We start from the raw sequence: 21,605 nt of genomic DNA on the forward strand, positions 1-21,605 counted from the left end.
ACACATTTTCAAACCTCCTCAAAGATTTCTTTCCCTGTGTTTGTGCCATCCATTGGTTTAAATCCCAAAAGCTCCTCCATAACACACAGATTTGTTTCCAAGCCGCGGACAAAGACAGTCAGCTGCGCAATATCAAACGCGTCAGTGCTCTCATCCACAGCAAGGGAAAAAGAAACAAAATATTTTCCCTTCTCCATCGACTGGACATGCAGATTGGTGGCAAGCTCGCATGTGCGGTCAGCTATTGTTTTTCTGCTCAGGCTTACGTTTGCAAAGGCTTGGTTTTTCTCGGGGCACACTTGTTCACAAACCTTCATCATGCACTTTTTTACAAACTCTCCTTCATTAAAGGGTCGAGCTGATTTGGCGATTTCTTGTGCCACGATATACTTGACTTTACAGCAGCCTCACTTTGTGTTGTGGCTTTTGTGAACATTTTCTGTTGTGAAATCAAACCTCTTTTCATCTCCTTAACTTTCTGGCTCCTTTGAGCCGTGTCCAGGTCCTTATATTTGTCCTGGTGTTTGGTTTCATAGTGTCGTCTAATATTGTGCTCCTTAGTTACTGACACGTTGGCTCCACAAACAAGACAAACTGGTCTGTCTTGTATACATATAAACAGATATTCTGTCTCCCACCTGTCCAGAAAAGTTCCATTTTCTGCCTTTCTTTTCGCCATTTGTTGGTAGGGTAACACAGTGACAGCTGTCGTTTGAGGTCGCAGTGTGGGGGAGAGGCACGGAGATGCAGGGTGTGCACATAGGCTGTATATAAGAAATGAACGTAACATCCGTGACGTCACCCATTAGTTTGTGGACAGCTGCTCGGAAGCCAATAGTATCGAATCTAGGCAGCGCCATCTTGACAATTTCAGGTGCATTCTGGGAAAAAATGAACACGGATTCTACTTATATGGGCATGAGGCGGAGTCATGAACGGACGTATGGGCGCCAAAGCAACAGCAGACCATTATGGGATTTGTAGTACAAGCGATGAATGCAGTGTTACAGCGCTGCCGCCGTATAATACCGGCGGGCCAGCTCTAATGTTAATTTGAAATTGCCTCGCGGGCCAAATATAATTACACTGCGGGCCAAATTTGGCCCGCGGGCCAGAGTTTGACACCTATGACATACAAAGATATTAACCCAGAATTATCGGTGCATCCACTATATACAAGCACCAGCATTATACCTTACATCGAGGACTATTTGAGGATAGCCTTTACACGGTTTCGGTTGTCTCATAGATTACGTGTGGAAATGGGAAGTTGGAATCGCACACCACCTGAGCAGTGGACATGTCAATGTGAGACTGGTAAACAGAACGAACAGCACATACTGGTGTGTCCCCTCACACAAGACATTAGAGAGAAATATGGACTTGAGTGTAAGGACCTGAGCTCACTCTTTGTGGGCACTAACAGAGCAACTTTGCGAATGTTACATGTCTGTCAACGTTGGAAAAACATAAAACTGTGAAGCAAGGATTTTTGTGTTTTGTTTTTATTTTAATCTATTGTGGTATTTATTTTAATATTTTGTAATGTGTATCTTTTTTTGTTTAGACCCAAAGTTTTATAATTTTGTCAATAGATTAACTAACTAACTAACTAACTAACTAACTAACTAACTAACTAACTAACTAACTAACTAACTAACTAACTAACTAACTAACTAACTAACTAACTAACTATCATAGAAGGACTTTTGACTTATGATCTGGCTCTCCCTGTATGGAGTTTGCATGTTCTCCCCATACCTATGGGTTTTCCTTTCACATTACAAAAACAAGCTTGGTCAGCGGATTGAGTAATCCAAATTGCCCATAGGTGTGAGTGCAAGTACGAATGGTTGTTTGTCTCCGTGTGTCCTGTGATTGCTGACAACCAGTTATAATGTCTCCCCCGCCTACTGCCCGATGACTGCTCGGATAGGCTCCAGCACGCCCGCGACCCCCCGTGGTATAGATAATGGATGGAATGGATGGAATTGAATGGGGATTAGTTTAGGGCCTCAAGAAGGAGCAACAGCAATGTTAGTTACTTACTAGTTTACCCAAACATACGTATATACTTCATCATATCAATCAATGTGTAAATACTCTTATTAATTTGTCCAAACATAGTTGCTCGATCAGAGCCCAGACACAGCAGACAGAGCTTTGTGACTTTCACATACACATAGGCAGAGAGCACAGCCACGGCACACAGAGCTCAGTTAAGTTTCATGACACATAGTCACAAAACATTCAGTAGATAACAGAACATTAAAGTGATAACAGAACAGACATCTAACTTATAAGGACATGCTTTTCCTTCCCTCCCATTCCCCTCCTAGTTCCTGATTTTGGTCAGTATAAAGCCTTCTGATCTGGAGTGTGACGTTGTTGTTTCATCTGCTGAAGTGCCTTGTGCACGGACCGCCATTAAACAACCCAAAATCTTGCAAAAAAAGTACCACCTGTCACTCCACCGCAAGGTGGCTAGATTTGAGGAGAAGGGCGTGACTTTAATGCGAACGATTACAGAGAAACCTGGAATAGAGTGAAATGGAACGGAGTGGCAATTCTATTGACAATGTACTGTACATGTGAGGCAGTCGAAGCAAATCCCAGACAGTTTTTGAAATTCCCCTGGGACAGATTTTTGGGGCTGAAAAGTAGGACATGTTTGGGGAAAATGGGACGTCTGGTCACCGTAGCTTTTGTTGCACAGTTTTGAAGAGCAAATCAAAAGGATCATAAGACCGGTTACCACCTGGTTTCTAACCAGAGACCTTTCCCGTGCGAGGCGAATGTGATAACCACTACACTATGGACACTGTGCTGACATACACAGCCTTTTGAAAAGCCAGGCAAAATTTCAACCCAAGTGCAAAAATTCACCCAGTCTCAAATCAGGTACCCTTTAGCGAAACGACACACAGCCTCGGCTCGGCAAATCGGACTTCAATTCCCCGACGCGGAGCTTATTTCTTTGTATGAAAAAATTGCTTTTGCTGGCACAGTTTTGAAAAGCAAATGAAAAGGTTCATAAGTGCCTGCTTTCTTCCTTGCGACTTATACAACACCGTACATACCCTATCATGTCGACCCACACAACTCATGCGGTGGCTGAGATTCAGGGAATGAATTGCTACTTCATTGTGCTCTTCACTCATCATTTCATATCACATCCTCGTCGAATTTTCATGATCTTGTTTCACATCCAAAGTACGTATATCTTGGCACAACGTACATACCGTGTCAACATAACTTGTCATTATTCAAAATGAGTTCTGCACATTTGTTGCATAAAAATACATGGTGATTAATATAGGCTTGTTTGAGACCACTAATTTCATGCATCGGGTACCATCATTCGATATGATTTGTGCACATTCGTTGCCCTAAAATAGATTGTGATTAATATAGGCTTCCTTCAAACCACTGACATTTAGGTAAAAAAACGTCCAAGTCTGCTAACACCTAAGGAAAAAGGGAACGGCACGACTGTCTCGACCTCAGTTTTAAAATTACTGTCACTGGTGAGTGAGCATAAATTTTGAGTGACTCACTGGTGACCTTGATATTATCCAAAAAGAACTTTTGTTGAATTTTTTGGTTGCAGATCTGGGTGCTGACTGTAAACTTAGGGCTGGATGTCATTGAGACACTAGGCTTTTGCTGCTGATCTGACACAAAAAGAGGAACACTTACCTTTCCGGATGGTCATATTGCCCAGTTTTCAAAGCCACAGACAGTTGATTGATGTATTGACTGATTGATTGATTGATTGATTGATTGGTTGATTGATTGAAACTTTATTGATCCCGGGGGTGGGGAAATTCAGGCCCCAGCAGCATTCATACCACAGAGCGGGTATATAAAAGACACACAACTCATTATGCTCCTATAAGGCTGCCACACAACAGCGCCACAAAGAAAGCCAATAAGTGCGTAGCCATCAAAGCAAAGCCAAAAGACAAAGGAAAAAAGTAACAGCGGCCAACCAGCCCGCAGTTCAAGGTTATTGTTAGACCACTCCAGTACTGTGTTGCCCACAGAGAGAGCATCCAGCACCAATGCCTGCCTAATCTTGTCTGATGGGTCACCAATGTGATTATGCGTGATTAACATTACAAATAGAAAAAAATCCTCCTCAAAATGTGGATACTCCAGAATTGTTTATACGTGATGTGACGTAAAGGCAGCATACAATTATGACACCATAATACCTCACTCTCAAGTTCATGGTTGGGACCGACCCTGTCTCACAGAGACAGCAGCCAGCCCCAACGCCTGCTGAATCCTGCCTGATGATTCACCAAAACCAAAACCCCTGCATATATTGTGGATTTAAACTCCTGTATAACAGCCGCCTTTCCCTTGTATCTACAACATCCTCCTACATCAGCCCCAGTTGTCAAGCCTAAGTGAGCACCCATTACCAGTGATGGCAAGTGGCAGTTCAAAGGCCTTCTGTTCAATAGGCTGAGGGGACAATGTGTACTTCCACAACTTCCTTGTGCATTGCACGGTAGACTCAGCCATCAGTTCTCTAAATATGGCGTCAGAGAGTGAGAAGCAGCGCATACCATGTCAGGACGTTTCCTAGGATCATTAACGGACTCTGTTCAATATTTGACACTGGCTGTAAGATGGGGTGCTCCAAAGAATATTGACGGGGACAGCTATCGGTGAGACCCAAGTTTCCTCCCCGTTCAACAGTATATTGTGAGCTACCATATTACATGTGTCCATTGAAACGTATTTGGACAATAATTGACACCTTTTCCAAGTCAACCTTAACATTATTTAGCATTTTGGTGAGAGCTAATTCTGGTTTCTAATTAGATTCGCTTTGACAGTTTGACAAAAAGAAAACCAATGAGTTCGACAGCAGTTTGTGATGGCTAGAGTCATCTTTCCAAAATCTGATAGGTAGCTGCTACAAGTTGCATTGGTAGTCCAGTGGTAGGATTCTTGCCTGCTACGCGGGAGGCTTGGGTTTGATTCCTGGTCAATGCAGTTTGCTGTGAGTAAATTCATACATACATACTCCACGGTCTTGAGCGGGTACAGATCCAGGTGGTTTTGGCTGCACCAGTGGACCAGCTGCTCCACTTCTTGTCTGTACGCAGTCTCGTCACCGTCCCGGATCAGTCCGATGAGAGTGGTGTCGTCCGCATACTTCAGGAGCTTCACCGAAAAGTCCCCTGAGGAGCAATCGTTGGTGTAGAGAGAGAAGAGCAGTGGGGAGAGTATGCACCCCTGGGGGGGGCGCCAGTGCTGTCTCCTGTTGGTCAGGAAGCTGGTGATCCACTGACAGGTGGAGCCAGGCACCGCGAGCTGGACGAGGTTCTGGTGTAGGATGTCGGGAGTGATGGTGTTGAACGCCGAGCTGAAGTCCACAAACAGGATCCTGGCATACATTCCTGGGGTGTCTAGGTGATGCAGGATGTAGTGCAGTCCTATGTTGACCGGATCATCCACCGACCTGTTTGCCCGTTAGGCAAACTGCAGGGGGTCGAGCAGGGGGCCCGGGATGTCCTTCAGGTGGCTCAACACTAGGCTCTCAAAGGATTTCATGACCACAGATGCGGCGACAGGTCTAGAATCATTCAAACCTAGGATGGCGGGCTTCTTGGCCACTGAAACGATGGTGGAGCTTTTGAAGCTTGAGGGCACCTCACACAGCTCCAGGGAATGGTTGAAGATCTGTGCAAAGGTGGGTGCCAGCTGTTCAACACAGACTTTCAGACAGGAGGGGGACACGCCGTCTGGGCCTGACCTTCTTTCTCCGGAACATCTGACACACCTCCTCCTCACGGATCTGAAGTATTGGCGCGGCTTCTGAAAGAGAGAGAGTAGGTGATAACGGAGATGGAGGTGTGAACAGGGGTGTTGTTGGGGGAGGTGTGGAAGTTGATTGTGCTGCAGGAGGTCCCGTTGTGTGGCTGGACCGTTCAAACCTGCAGTAAAACCTGTTTAGCTGGTTTGCAAGCCTTGGGTTCTCCACAGGATGGGGGGTTGGTCTCTTGAAGCCCGTGATGCTCCGCAGGCCTTTCCACACTGATGAGGGATTAGGATTGACAGAGAGGTGTCTCTCCAAACTCTGCCTATAGCTTTTCTTAGCTTTCCTGATCCCTCGGGTCAATGTGTTCCTGGGCTGCCTGAACAGGTCACAGTCCCCACACCTGTAGGCCTCCTCCTTGGCTTTGGGCAGCATCCTGAAGTTTGGTGTAAACCACCGTTTGTTGTACGTGCAGAAGGTCATAGTCTGCACACACAAGTCCTCACAAAAGCTGATGTATGACATCACAGTATCAGTAAATTCATGCAGGTCTGAAATTGCAGCTTCAAAAACACCCTAATCGGTGCAGTCAAAGCAGTGTTGGAGGTCCTGCTTTGACTCGACGGTCCATTTCCCCACAGTCCTCACCACAGGTGACGAACTAAAACAGAAGTTTTTAGCTTATGCCTGTAGCCTGGGATCAGATGAACTAGACAGTGGTCCGAGTCCTAAAATTGCACGGGGCACAGAGCGGAAAGGGAGTGGGGGTGGTTGGGGGTTGGGGGGGGGGTGGAGAACGCTCACAGAACAGATGCGCTCAAAACTATGATGTGGATTTTAACCGTCTGTAAAGGTTTCTAAAACAATTCTGAAATGAGGCAATCTGCTGGTCCTGTTCGATGCCTGCCTTCAAGTTTGGAGACCACTACCTTTAACATAAGGAGGTTACGGTTCGCGGGTTCGTAGGTTAAGGGTTAATTATTAGGGTTTGCTTATTGTTAGGGTTTTAGGGTTAGCGTTAGGGCTTGAAGTTAGGGAATTGGGAGGCTTAGGCCAACCAGATTCCATTTATTCCATTAATCACTGACATTCAGTCTTCAGGTCCATGTCACATGGGCTACCAGTCATAATATAACAAGGTCAGCTGGTCTACTATGGGGCTCATTGGTGCAGGGGAATGATTCTCCCTTAGGGTGCCTGATTACCTGGGATTAACTCCCGGACAAGCGGCTCTTTAGCACGCCCCTAGCGGCTCCCTGGAGTTTTGCAAAAATGCGTGAAAATGGAAAAATACGTGTGGGTTTTTTTTGTTGTTGTTTTTTTAAAAATGGTTTTTAGATGGTTATCATGACACAAGAATTCTTATGCTTTAAAAATGTATGTAGTTGTAAATATATTAAAAATACTGAATTTAAGAATGACGCCAAATAGCAAAATTGCGTCATAGCCTGCGTCACAGCACAGATGAGTTGTAAACAAAGTGATGAGTGTGTGTGAGTGATGGGCCATGGATTCAAAAGGCAAAAAGAGAAAGATTGATGATGAGAACAGAGGCTTTAAGAAAGAATGGACTGAACTTTTTGCTTTCATTGCCAATGCTGAAGCATTGCCTGCATGTTTGATTTGTAATGAGAAGTTGTCGAATAACAAGAAGAGGAATTTGGAGCGACATTTTCAGCTAAAGCATGCTAAATTTGCTGCCGATCGCCCTGTTGGAACTGAGAGGAAAGGTGTAATTTGAGGAACAAAAAAACTGTTTCAATAAGTGGATTGCAGCTCCAAATTCTACGACTGCTGCAAGTTTTGTTGCAGCCCGGGAGATAAACCACCAGAGTGCTCTTTCGTCCTCATGTTGAGGGACCGCAGGCCTGCAATGGCCTTCGTCAGGCTCCCATCAGGGGCAGTGTTGTTGGGGATGAAGGTACAGCATTGTTCTCCGAACATGGCGCAGACCCCCCCTTTCTCAGACAACAACATATCAAAAGCAATGCGATTCTGGAAGTCCATTAGGGAAGGCTAGCTGTTCATGCCCTGCCTCAAATCCCGCTTGTGTCCGTTTGCCCAATTTCAGCATGTTGCAATGGATGTAATTTATCCTGTCAACGTTCTTGTTCATCGTTCACCAGCAGCAAATGGAGGACTCCCATCCTACTGCAATTTGGTCAATTAATTCGTATTAATCAGGAACTCCTCTTGGGACTCCAATTGCATCAATTTCAGTCAGATCATCGTCGTCACTCATATTTAAAGGCATTTTAGTTTTTACCAGCTTTTCCCCAGATCTTGACATGTCGATACATATACAATTTCGCTTGACTTCATTCTCTGAAAGCAATGTTGTTGTTTGTTTTTTTTTTCTCAACAGATATATCTCTGTCGCACATTTCACAATCAGTAGACGTGACAGATTTCACACATTCTTTGGTCAATGGCAACGGTACAACATAAAGCTATTAATTTCATTCTTTAACATCTACATCGGTTGTTGACAAAGTACACAAATAAACATCATACTTTCTCCATGGCCAGATGCAACACAGCGGATCACACTGCAAAGGCCAAATTTATCTTTTTTAAATCAACGCAATGCAGCATAATTTTAGGACTGTTCTATATAAATTGCCAACTCATCTCGCCCCTATTCGTTATGACTCTTAGTTCCCACAAATACCATATTGTTAAAGTTAACAAAACTACAACCAAGATGGCCACCTAACATGCAATAACGTCATTGTTTCTTTACATTACGTTTTTGCCACTGTTAAGGCATTCAGTGTTAATTTTGAAACAATTCAATCCATTTTGAGAATGCATCTATTATGATCAGGCATTATAACCCTATGGATTCTCTTTAGCACATGTCAAACAAGCTCTACGATTTTTTTGTTTTTTATAAATGTTTTGAATATGAATCAAATCCATATGTTGTATAAAGCTGACTTGCCCCACTATCCCTCCTCTTGAGCCATGTGACACACACCATGGCTCAATATTACTGCCCATTTTATCATGTTTTTTTTATTTTGGTAGGATAGGTCAGTCTTCTGGTCATCTATAGATGCCATTCTCGACTCTTGCCCCTCTTTTCGTCCATAATTGAATTTCAGTCTATGGATTTTGTCGCTGCACATCTTTAAAAATGTTTCAGTAATTTAATCTGCTTCCTGTGTGTATAAAAGTTTGAAGTGACTTTTGCGTTGCAGCTATGCGGTTCTGTCAGCAAGCCCGTTACCTCTTGACACCTTATCAGTCTCGTACGTGTGCCCTGCACACGTGCATATAGCTACTTTTTGAGGCAATTGGATTGCTTCCACAACTAGCTTAGCAAATAAATGGATGGCTTCCCCGCATGGGGAGCGATCCAGGTATCAAATGATTAGACATTTTCACTTTCTTGTACCTTCTTTAGTTACTTTACAATCATCTTTTCATCATTTATCACAAGAATCTTAGAAATTTGAATAAAAATCAAAATGTATGTTTTTATAACTTAGAGAACCCATATGTAGTAAGGTGTTGTATTACTACATACGATTCCATTATCATTTAATTTGACACATCTTTCAAAATTGCTTTTGTTTTGCGGTGCAAATCAGATAGACTACAGTCTAACAAAAAAAAATTTTTGCACCTATTCTAGCCAATTTCATCCTTTTAACACATAACACTGACAGCACACAGACAACACAAAAAACAGCACAGACACAGCTCACAAACAATACCAACAAACAACGCTGCGCAAACGTCATAGAGGATGACGTTTTGGTTATACTTTTTTTCTCATCAGTGCCTTTTATCCTTCATGCAAATGTTGTCACCACTTCCTTAAGCATTACTCTTCTTCAAACATTCTCTTAAAAACTCACACTTTCTCTGCCTCACCCAGCCATAGCACACCCCGTGCGAGGGGGGGGACGCGGCATCAATGTTGATTGCTCACAGGCTGGCCATTTCCTGCAACAATCATGATGCCGGCCCACCACCCACACGAGCATAGCACAGGCCCACGTGCACAGCCCAGACCTGCGACTACGCGCAAGCACAGGCACGCTCCTCAATCTCACCCTCTCAAAGGGCAGGCCTACTTTACTGTTCCCCCTTCATCATGTTCACATTCAACATTTTTCACTGTCTTCGACACAACATTTGTTGTCTCTTATTCTCATCCTATCAAGCCACCTTTCTAGTCACTTTCTGTCACACACTTTATATTCTCTACTGCCACGCACCTTATTTTCTCTACTGCCACACCTCGATCATCTTAGTTTCTCCAACCAACTTAAACATACCATCGTCTACTTCTCAACTTCCCTATTATCGCTCAACAGGCTCCTGAACATTCTCCATGACTAATTTCTTCCATAGGACACACATCTCACTCACACTCACACACACATACACTCATTCATGAGGATCCTCTGCGCGCACACGCACGCACACACACACGCTAGCACACACGTTTGGCACACATGAAAGACCACAAAGAGCACACTAAGAACACCTTTTTGCTCATCTTGTCTAATTTATTCTCTATTTTACTTTTACTAAGATCTTTTGTTTCGAATTTGTAGCCTGTGTTTTTTCCTCCCGCTCTTGTATTTCTTTTGGCTCTCCCTCAAATTTGTATTTTTTGATCCGTTTATCTAGATTATTAATTCGATCAGGATCCTGCCTTTCAAATATTTTCCAATCTTTACATTTTAGATTATCTCGGATATTAATTTTGCTCTTTCCGTTCCCCATTTTAATCAATTTGGTCCCAACTGTAAAACCATAGGGGTTTCTAAAGTCGGGTGTTTCCAGTAGGATAACGAAAAGATCCTGTGGTGATTCTCACTTCTACCAGCGTACTCGTGGAGAATCCTTGCCTATTGCGTCCACAGAACCACGTTATGTGTTCCCCACTGCTTTAATATGGAATACTATATCTAGTGATACGTATTCCCATTCACACTCTCAATCATTCAGTATTACGGTTTCCCGGGCACTCCGCCAACCCTTTAAACGGATCTTTCCGTTTTGTTACATCTCCGTTGTGTAACTTTAATGGACCTTTCCATTTTGGTACCTTTAGACGGACCTTTCCGTTCTAACCTAGGACTTTTATAGGGCACGACAAACCCTCGGCCGCACCATTCTTTTAAAAAAAAAAAAAAACCAACTCACCCCCTGGTTCTCCTCACCTCTGCACCTCGGACTGCCTTCAACCTTCAGATCCCAGCTGACGAGCAGACAGCCAGCCTTTGAAAAGGATTCTAGGATCTCACCTATGGAGTTCCTCCCGCGCGCGGTCTTTCTGGATCTCTGCTGTCGTCAGCTGGAATATAATATAGTATATTGGCATCCGGCTCGAAGGACCAAATAAATGTTGGGTCTAAATATGATCAGACATTAAATCACATGCTGGAACGAAGAGGAGAAGACAACCAGGATGAGTTTACTCGCGAGGAGAACGATAGAGAAAGGAAGCTCAGTTACAATCTCCACCAGTTCTGAGTTCCTCCTCCACGTGCTCCTCTTTTTAATGTCTTGGTTGCCCTGGTTACAGAGGCGTTGCTACACTAAAGGGAGGGGAGATAGTGGCTGTAGCAACGCTGATTAGCTAAGGAATGTAGTGTAGTGTGATCTAGCACTTGTCGGCCCTCGACCCCCGCATTGGGACTGCAGAGTCTGCTTTCTTCCCCCAACCAGTTGTCCTCTCCATGAGTGGCCGACTCCTCCTCGACTGTGATCAGATAACTTGAAGCACGTTGAATGTCGCTTACCTGTGGAACAATGCAACTAAACCCTTGCTAAGTTTATCTTCTTAGTAAACTAACACAACACATAATAATAATAATATCTAGCCCTACTTAAACATTTCAACACATATTAAGTAAATGTAAGGTAACTGGTATACAGTTCCTTAAACGAACATTGAGTAAATATGGGATAACTTTAATGTGACTTCTTCAAACTGTATATATCCAGTTTCTATCATCTACAATCTATGAATCAAAGCTACAGTTAACTAAAAGGAATGAAGTCCCTAAACAAAGAACATCTCGCAAGCAAAGAAGACCTGCTCATTGTCATTGAAGACTTCTTACAAAACAAACACAAAAGTAACATAAGGACAGGAAGGAACCATAAGGCTGTCGGAGATCAAAAGACATTCCTTAAACCAAATACAAAGTGTTTAGTTTAAAGGAGAGTCGTAAACTCGTAAAATATAAGGCCTCCTGGTCTGGCAGGCCAAGGCTTCCCCCGAGATTCTTCCAACAACGTCCTTTCCCTCTCCTCATCTGTTCCCTCATTACCTGGTCTCTCATCTCCTGTTCCCTCATCACCTGTTCCCTCCTCACCAATTACAGGCCTTGGAGGGAAATTTGAATTTCCACAATGCTCGTTAGCTTCATTTTCCTTCACCTATCAATTCTCTCGCGGCCTTCAGTTGGCAAAAGACTTTGGGCACTTTCTGTAGAGATGATCAGGTTCTTGACAGAGATTGCACCTTCTGTCATTGGTACACTCTTCAAAAGTGTGACCAATTACTCTACATTTCCGGGATATTATTTACTCACACGCTTCTGTAAAGTGCCCATGCTCAAAGTCAAAGTCAAAGTCCGCTTTATTGTCAATTTCTTCACATGCCAGGCACACAAAGAGATCGAAATTACGTTTCCCACCGTCCCACGGTGACTAGACAGTACACAACACGCACATCAAACAGCACAAAGAGTAAAAACGAACAGAGAAGAGCAACAAATAAGTAATAAGCAAATAACCCAAATAATAAACAATAAATAAATAAATAGACAATTGTGTCCACACTTGTGGCAGAGCTTGGGTTGGCCCTGATAATATATGTAGCCTTGGTTTTCTCCCAAAACTATCATTGATGGGAGATTTTTGAGGCCCTGGAACCCCTGAGGGACCTCCCATTGTTGAATGGGGGCCCGCCAGGAACAATTCCAGATGCCATCTTCATCTCTCACCGTAAGGGTCCATGAGGCCTCGTTTATCGTTTAGACACATTACCAAACTGTATTGACACTGTGTCGATACTGTGTCGCTCACTGCTGACACCCGGTAGAACTTAAAAATACTACAGGTAACCTAGTGGGCAGACTCGACTGACACTGATTTGATGACCTAGTATATACATTCATTAATTTAAGTAATTATACTTTATCTTGTATTATTTCACATATTCATTTAAATTGAAAATATATTTTATTTATGAGTTACATTCAATCAATAATGTGAACATGGATCAACGTGAAAATCTAAGTGAACGTGTTGTGAAAGAGGATGCTTGTGCACTGGGATTGTTTTTTTTACAAATTTTATTTAAAACAATACGTTTTTCAAATGTTTTGAAATTGAGCGTGTTGCGCTTTTTGGACGCAATTTCCCGCCTTTGAAAACACCCACTCACACGGCACAGATGAGGCTGGAGTGCAATGTCTTTTTATTGTCCCAGTATCTGACTTGGGGCTGCTCCAGAATTCTTGATATCTTCGAGGATGAACCGCAAAAGATCAGATATTGTTTTAGCAGATCCATCCCGTTGACAATGCGCTTCCTTTAACAGAGCTTTGGCACGCTTCCTTGACAGACTATACTACTGCTCGTTCGGTCACGTGACTTGTTTAAAGCGATACGCGCACCGACACAGGGCTTCGCTCTATGTCATAGAGTCTATGAGCTCGACACATGCGCCGACGCATCGATGTTACAGGACCCATCACTACTCACCGTCATAGCCTGGCCTTTAACCGTGCAATATCTTCCCAGAAAATAACAAATGTCCTCTGCATTCAAGGCCTCATTAAACATTCTGACAATAACCGTTTTCGCAGCATTGTCGGTCAGCTTTTCTACATTAAACAAAGAGAACAGGGATTTAACATTTTTATACCCATTCCAAAACTCACGGAGGTTTGCCGCAGAGCAAAAGCTCACATCAAAGCCTTTGCTAAAAGGCAACGTTATAATGCAGTTCAAATCATCTGCTTTAAATTTCAGGGTTTGTTGGATTAGCTTTCTGGAAAAGTTTAACCTTGACATTACCAGCGGCTCACCATTCATTTCCTTAAATGTAAAGCGTACACTGTGGTTCCTCCGCATGGCAGCATGGGGAGCTACCATAGCGGAAGCACCACTTAAAGAGATTTAGATTAAAGGAAAGAAACACACAAAGAATACCAAACAACTACAAAATAATGCAAAGTCAATTAAAGTAATTTACCATAGTAGATTCTGTAACAAAAGTATAAGGTTATTTGTAACACAATGCTCTGTCACTATTTCCTCCACAAAGTGAGTCAAGTTCACTGCCATGGATGAGAACTTGCAAATCAGTCGAGGTGATTGCCTTCCGAGCTAGCTAAGAACAGATACTACAATTGATCTTAGCATAAGGACTGAGAAGCGATGGAATATATGAGTGACGGACTCGCTTACAGGCTTCCCTGTCTACCCATTCTCACCGACGGTTACAGTACGGAACAGAGTGCTGCTCTTCTGGGCACTAATAAATCGGCAAACCTTTCTGCCGACTTGTTTGTTCACGAGGCATATATGTGTCTCCTTTCAGCAGTCTCTATCCAAATACACAGTGTAGGTACCTATTAAAACAGTAGTCCCGATGAACATGAAAGGCAAAGATTGATAAATCGCAAAGAACTTTCCAGGGTCATCATATGTACTCAATGGCTGCGCCGAAAAGAGTTGGGCCAGAAGTAAAGAGTGAAACCGATGCAGAAGTGGCAATGGTCGGTTTTGAACCCTCACCTCAGGAGAGACTGGAGCCCATTTCCAGCACCTTAGACCGCTCAGCCACACTACCTACCACCTGTCATTTTCACATTGAATTTTGTTGACATTCTATTAAAACGTGAAGGCGGAAAAGCTGGTTTCTCCACCAGCATCCAGGTTAGTGCTGCCGGACTGAGCTTTTTTCATAATGTAATGAAGCCTGTACACAGCAGAGGCCAAACAATATGAGTGACAATCAAAATCCAGTTGCGTTGGAACCGAATGCTTGTTTGCCCATTAGAGGACATCATGAAGTATTAGTGAGTAGCAGAGTGGCGTAGCGGGAGCGTGCTGGGTCCATAACCCAGAGGTCGATGGATCGAAACCATCCTCTGCTATTTGTAACTTGTGTCCTTTGGAAAGCTTTTGACCTTCTTTCAAGTCGTTCTATTGAGAAGAAATGCCGCACCTGTATTTTCCACACGTTGGTTGTGCTGCATGGAAGTCGACCCATCCTCAATGCATACACTTTATGAGGCATATATGTTGTCCCTTCTTTCATCATTCTCAGCCCAAATACACAGTGTAGTTACATATCAAATGGGTACTCCAGGTTAGAATAAAAGGCCAAGATTTATATTTTGCAAAGACCTTTGAAGGGTCTTGATACTTTACAGGTGCACTGACAGGAGTTGGGCAAGGAGACCAGACCTGAATTGATGCAGAAGTGGCTGTGGTGGGATTTGAAACCCACACCTCATTAGAGACTGGAGCTTTAGATTCAGCACCTCAGACCGCTCGGCCACAATACCTGATTGCTGGGCTACTGTATGGAATTTTCTTGACAATTATATTAAAACTTTGGAATCGGAGAATACAATGCTCGTTTCCCCACCAGCAACCAGGTTAGTGCTGTCCTACAGCGCCTTGTTTATAATGTAACAAAGAAGAAATAACTCGCAGAAGGCCTGGCGATCATCCACAAGAGCCAACTACCCGGAAAGCAAAAATTGTGGTGCCACAACTTCACATTGTACCAAAGGGCCATGTGGCCACTGAAGATGAGTAATATCAACAGCGAACGGCCTGGACAGACGAAGCAAACACCTACATTCAGAAATGGCTAGGTCTACCGAAAAGTTTCTCTGAAACAGGCTTGTTCGGGGCAACCTCGCTGCAACTGCCAATCCAGTCCATACCTTGGGCTATGAGCAGGAAACGGCCAGGTTCGTTCTTGAGCTAAGAGAATCCTTGGATCCTACTGTGAGAAATCCACTTGTGGCGCTATCAACATCAGGAAACAATTGGCAACGTGAAAGAAGGGAGAGCGGGGCTTGGCTGGGGAGAGCCTCCACGGCTCTGGTCCAAGGCCACAAAGAGGGATTGAAGAGTCATGGTTGTGGAAGAGGTGTCAAGATCAGAACAGGAGCAGTCCACCATCAAGGCCGTGTTACAGGGTCGCCAAGGGAGATGGACCACTTGGGAAGGTACCATCAGGAAACCTTTCAGCTTGGCTGAGCTCTGGAAGATGCCGCAAGCCAGACTCGGCTTTGTGCTCAGGGCAACTTAGCCACAGAAACCTCCGCCAGTGATTTGGCAAGGAAGGGAGCTGTCCCCTGCTCAGAGCACCTAACGCCAGGGTACAGCACCTACTGTCAGGCTGCACTGACACAGGCACGCTACAGTTAGCGCCATGACCCAGTCGTGACGAAGCTGGCCGAAGTTCTCGAGACCAGCAGAAAAGAGGCCAACAACAAGTCTGCAGCCAAACAGCTCCTTGTCTGGTTTGTGAGGGCAAGGGAGAGCAGCCGAAACACCAGCCGACGAGGCAGTTTTACGACAGCTGAAGTTCCCCCGTGAAATCACCACCACTTCACTCCGGCCAGGTGTGCTTTGGTCTGCTGCTACCAAGTCTGCCATACTCATAGAGCTCACCATCTCCTGGGAGGAGGGAATCCAAGCTGCCTACAAGCAGAAAGCAGCCAAATACGCAGAAGAAGTAGGTTGGTCCACGACCACCTACCCTGTTGAAGAGGGCTGTCGGGGCTACGTCAGCACATCGACTTCGACAAGGCTGCTTCGTGATGTGTGAAGAACTGGGGCTAAGCTCCGAAGGGAAGGGTAACGAAAGCCCTGGCTGAGGAAGCAGAGAAGGGAAGCTTCTGGCTGTGGCTGAGGAGGAGAGATAAAAATTGGGTGTCAAGGCAGTAAAATGGCCCAGCTGCAGGGGGGGCAGGGACGTCTCCACCAGACGCGTTCCAGGGTTAAATAGAGCGAAACTCCGATGAGCGGTGGTCCCTGGCTGACGACCCTGCAGCTCACCCAAGGCACCGTAGGAGGCGCGACAGGCACATGTGCCCGGCAGAAACAACACCATACCTTGATTGTACCGAATCAATCACAACAAGTCAAGTCAAGTTTATTTGTATAGCCCTAAATCACAAGCAGTCTCAAAGGGCTTCACATAGACAATCAATTGACAATTATTCTCAAAGCATCCCCTGATCTTGGCTCCCAAAAGGGCAAGGAAAAACTCAAAAAACCCTACCAGGGGAAAAATGAGAAACCTTGAGAAGCGACCACAGATGGAAGGATCCCCCTTTCAGGATCACCAGGCTGCAATGGATGCAAAGAGGGCACATAAAATACATAATATGGAAATCAAAAAGTGGATGTCCAGGCCAAAGCGAAGAGCTGTCGGAGGTGCCTTCGATTGTCCTGGCAGTGTCCTCTAGGAGGGTATTCCGCTGCAGTTCCCTCATGCTGAATTGGTCCACGAGAATCTAGATAGCCGTCGTCAGCTTGGGTGTCACCTAACCACCTCCCCAGCCTGGGAGGGGTGGGGGGAGTGGGGTCGGGGAGAGGGAGCAAAAACAAACTCCAGCCGAATCTGCTACTACAGGTTAATTAAAGGCCATATCATAGAAATACGTGACATATATATATATATTAATTACTGTATATAATATATATATATATATATATCCCCAACCCTCCGGTTACTAGACGACCCACTCCACTGCTACATATATATACTGTGTATATATATATATATATATATATATATATATATATATATATATATATATATATATATATATATATATATATATATATATTATTTATTTATTTTTTTCGAACGTCCTGGTTCTCGAACAATTCCGTATTCGACCAAATTATGCTCTCTGCGCACAAAGGTTTCTGAAATCGAATGATTCACTTCTCGAACAGCCTTCTGGAACGGATTGTGTTCGAAAACCGAGGCTCCGCTGTACGTAGAATTACAAAACATACACATCAAATACAAAAGTAAAAGTAAAACATACTTTGGCCTGCCAGTGAAAAACTGGGTACTTTACTTCGACTGTTTTAACTTAGTAGCTTCGCGATGACACATCCGAGGTCGGCCGTTAACTTGAATTGGTAGTCTCTTGATTGAAGTCGTTGCCTCAGACCCATTTTTGCTTATCGCTTCTCGGCCTTTTGGCTAAGATCAAGTGTAGTATCTGTTCTTATCAGTTTCATATCTGATACGTCCCCTCTCAGGAGACCACATATGAAATTGATTTTTGGAATAGGGAGGTGTAATAGGGGCTTGAGGCTTTCCCACCAAACGGTTTGCAAATAGGTTTATTTCTTGAGTGGGTCTGGTGAAGAGAATTTAGTGTGGTGATGTAAAAAAACAAAAAACAAAAACAAAAAAAACAGTAGGGGCAGCAATGCAATTTAGGATGCAAGCTCTGCTTGTGATGGACAGCATGCGAGCACACATCACGCCAGACATGCAAATCACGAGTCCGACGGCGCGCGTACGCGGCATTGTTTACACGATCGATGATCGATGTATTTTATGATTTGGAGTGACAGATGGTTTGGTAATATTGTTGCTATATGATAGTTATTTGAAATATACTTTATATATCGTTATATGGGTCTGTGGAATAATTAGACATGCAAATCACGAGTCCGACGGCGCGCGTACGCGGCATTGTTTACACGATCAATGATCGATGGATTTTATGATTTGGAGTGACAGATGGTTTGGTAATATTGTTGCTATATGATAGTTATTTGTAATATACTTTGTATATCGTTATATGGGTCTGTGGAATAATTAGACATGCAAATCACGAGTCCGACGGCGCGCGTACGCGGCATTGTTTACACTATAGGTGTCAGACTCTGGCCCGCGGGCCAAATTTGGCCCGCAGTGTAATTATATTTGGCCCGCGAGGCAATTTCAAATTAACATTAGAGCTGGCCCGCCGGTATTATACGGCGGCAGCGCTGTAACACCGCATTCATCGCTTGTACTACAAATTCCATAATGGTCTGCTGTTGCTTTGGCGCCCATACGTCCGTTCATGACTCCGCCTCATGCCCATATAAGTAGAATCCGTGTTCATTTTTTCCCAGAATGCACCTGAAATTTTCAAGATGGCGCTGCCTGGATTCGATACTATTGGCTTCCGAGCAGCCGTCCACCAACTAATGGGTGACGTCACGGATGTTACATCCATTTCTTATATACAGTCTATGTGCACACCCCGCATCCCCGTGCCTCTCCCCCACACTGCGACCTCAAACGACAGCTGTCACTGTGTTAGCCTACCAACAAATGGCGAAAAGAAAGGCAGAAAATAGAACTTTTCTGGACAGGTGGGAGACAGAATATCTGTTTATATGTATACAAGACAGACCTGTTTGTCTTGTTTGTGGAGTCAACGTGTCAGTAACTAAGGAGCACAATATTAGACGACACTATGAAACCAAACACCAGGACAAATATAAGGACCTGGACACGGCTTAAAGGAGCCAGAAAGTTAAGGAGATGAAAAGAGGTTTGATTTCACAACAGAAAATGTTCACAAAAGCCACAACACAAAGTGAGGCTGCTGTATAGGCAAGTTATATCGTGGCACAAGAAATCGCCAAATCAGCCCGGCCCTTTAATGAGGGAGAGTTTGTAAAAAAGTGCATGATGAAGGTTTGTGACCAAGTGTGCCCCGAGAAAAACCAAAGGGAATGCAAAAGTGAGTGAAAGATAGCAGTTTTCACCCAGTCTCAAATTAGGTACCACACCGTAGTTGCAATGCGAACTCATTTTAATGTGTCAGGCACTTTGCAAAGGAACCATCAATAACAATGAAGATTAGAAGCTGTCTCAAATTGGGGACATTTTGTGTGTTAGGTGAACGTGATAACCACTACACCATGGAAACATCTGCTGTAGTGGTGGACCTTACCTGCTGGCCCAAACGTGAGTGCTATGGGCACCAAGCACACCCAAACCATCGCTATTTTAGATCTTTACGACTACTCCCACATTCATTCACGTTCAGTGAAACCTCCCCAAATCCCCACCCTAACACGCAAAGCATACGGTTTGACATGAAAGGCGGCTGTGGCTGGGTTGGCGGTTCCATCCCGGCTCTGTCACAGTCACATGTCGTTGTGTCCTTGGGCAAGACACTTCACACACCTTGCCTCCAGATCGCCATTGTAAATGAGAAACTTTTCTCAATTGGCTTACCTGGTAAAACATTGAATTAAAAAAAAGAAAGAAATATTAAAAAGCAAGTCCATTTGTATAATAAAAGGACTTTTGACTTGTGATCTGGTGCTCCTTGTGTGGAGTTTGCATTTTCTCCCCGTGCCTGCGTGGGTTTTCCTCCCACATCAAAAAAACATGCTTGGTCAGCCGATTGAGTAATCCAAATTGCCCATAGGTGTGAGTGCAAGTTTGAATGGTTGTTCGTCTCCGTGTGCCCTGCGATTGGCTGCCAACCAGTTACGTTCCTTCTGCCCGATGACTGCTGAGCTAGGCTCCAGCACGCCCGCAACCCCCCGCATCACAAATAATGGATGGAATTGAATGGAGATCAGTTTAGGGCCTGAAGGGGGAGCCACAGCAATGTGTACATACTCTTGTTAATTTATCCAAACTTCATTATATAAATCAATGTGTAAATAATCTATCCAAACATAGTTGCTCAATCAGAGCACAGAACAGCACACAAAGTTTTGTGACTTTCACTTACACATAGGCAGAGAGCACAGAGCTCAGTTAAGTTCCATGACACATAGTAACAAAACATTCAGTAGATAACAGGACATTGAAGTGATAACAGAACATATGTCTACCTTATAAGGACATGTTTTTCCTTCCGGCCCATTCCCTTCCTAGTTCTTGCTTTTGGTCAGTATAAAGCCTTCCGATCTGGAGAGTACATTGTTGTTTCATCTGCTGAAGTGCCTTGTTCACTGACCGCCATTAAACAAACCAACATCTTGCAAATAAAAAAACAACTGTTACTCCACGTCTTTGTTTTCTTTGCTCAATGACAGACATCTTTAACAAAATGCAACAGGCTGTTTTAGCTAAACTGTTCACGGCCTCGGTCGAGGTTCAATTCCCCGACGCGTAGTCTGTTTTAAAAATGTAGCCTAAATTGGGGAACAGGAGTTAAGTTGGTTCATGGTCACCCCTTATGAACGTTAACACCGTTTCATGCCCGTGACACTTATTTCGAGTTGGTTTTATTGTTCATCTTGGCATTCTGATGATATTCTCATTCTTTGCTATCCTTTCGCCATAGTTTGTTTCATTTTGATTGATTGAAACCTTTATTGTCCCCTCTGGGGAAAATCAGTTGTCAAACAGCTCATGACGTTTAAAGAGAGGAAGACAAACAGAGTTCACAATGCAATAAATATAAACACACTGCTCCAATAAATATGCAGTGCAAGCTGGTGGTTTGCTAAAGAGCATCATGCTAAAGGGAAATGTACTTTCAGCGGTTTGCAAACATATTTTTTAAGGTTGTGTGAAACATATAATCATATCAATATAATATCTAGTATTGGAGTGCGTGTGTGGATTGGTGGGGGGTAAGGAATGTGCAGGCACACTGCATGAACTTGTTTTCTTCTAAGAGTTATGGAACAGGAAGGCCCAGGAAGGGAGGCCCAGGAAGGGAGTACCAGACAGGGAGTACGGCATGGCACGGGACGAGTACTGGACGATAACACCTCAAGGTCGGTGAGGAACGAGAACAAAGAACAATACCACGTCCAGGTGGTTGGG

At 43.9% G+C, this 21,605-nt stretch overlaps 2 pseudogenes; both read left to right on the forward strand.

Moving 5' to 3' along the window:
* Positions 1–15,397: 15,397 nt before the first annotated feature.
* LOC147037609 (uncharacterized) lies at positions 15,398–16,088 on the forward strand (annotated as a pseudogene).
* Positions 16,089–17,985: 1,897 nt separating this feature from the next.
* Positions 17,986–18,158, forward strand: LOC147037610 (U2 spliceosomal RNA; annotated as a pseudogene).
* Positions 18,159–21,605: the final 3,447 nt, after the last annotated feature.

Source organism: Syngnathus leptorhynchus, unplaced genomic scaffold (assembly GCF_054491065.1).
Source record: "Syngnathus leptorhynchus isolate UIUO unplaced genomic scaffold, UIUO_Slep HiC_scaffold_153, whole genome shotgun sequence".
Taxonomy (NCBI): Eukaryota; Metazoa; Chordata; class Actinopteri; order Syngnathiformes; family Syngnathidae; genus Syngnathus; species Syngnathus leptorhynchus.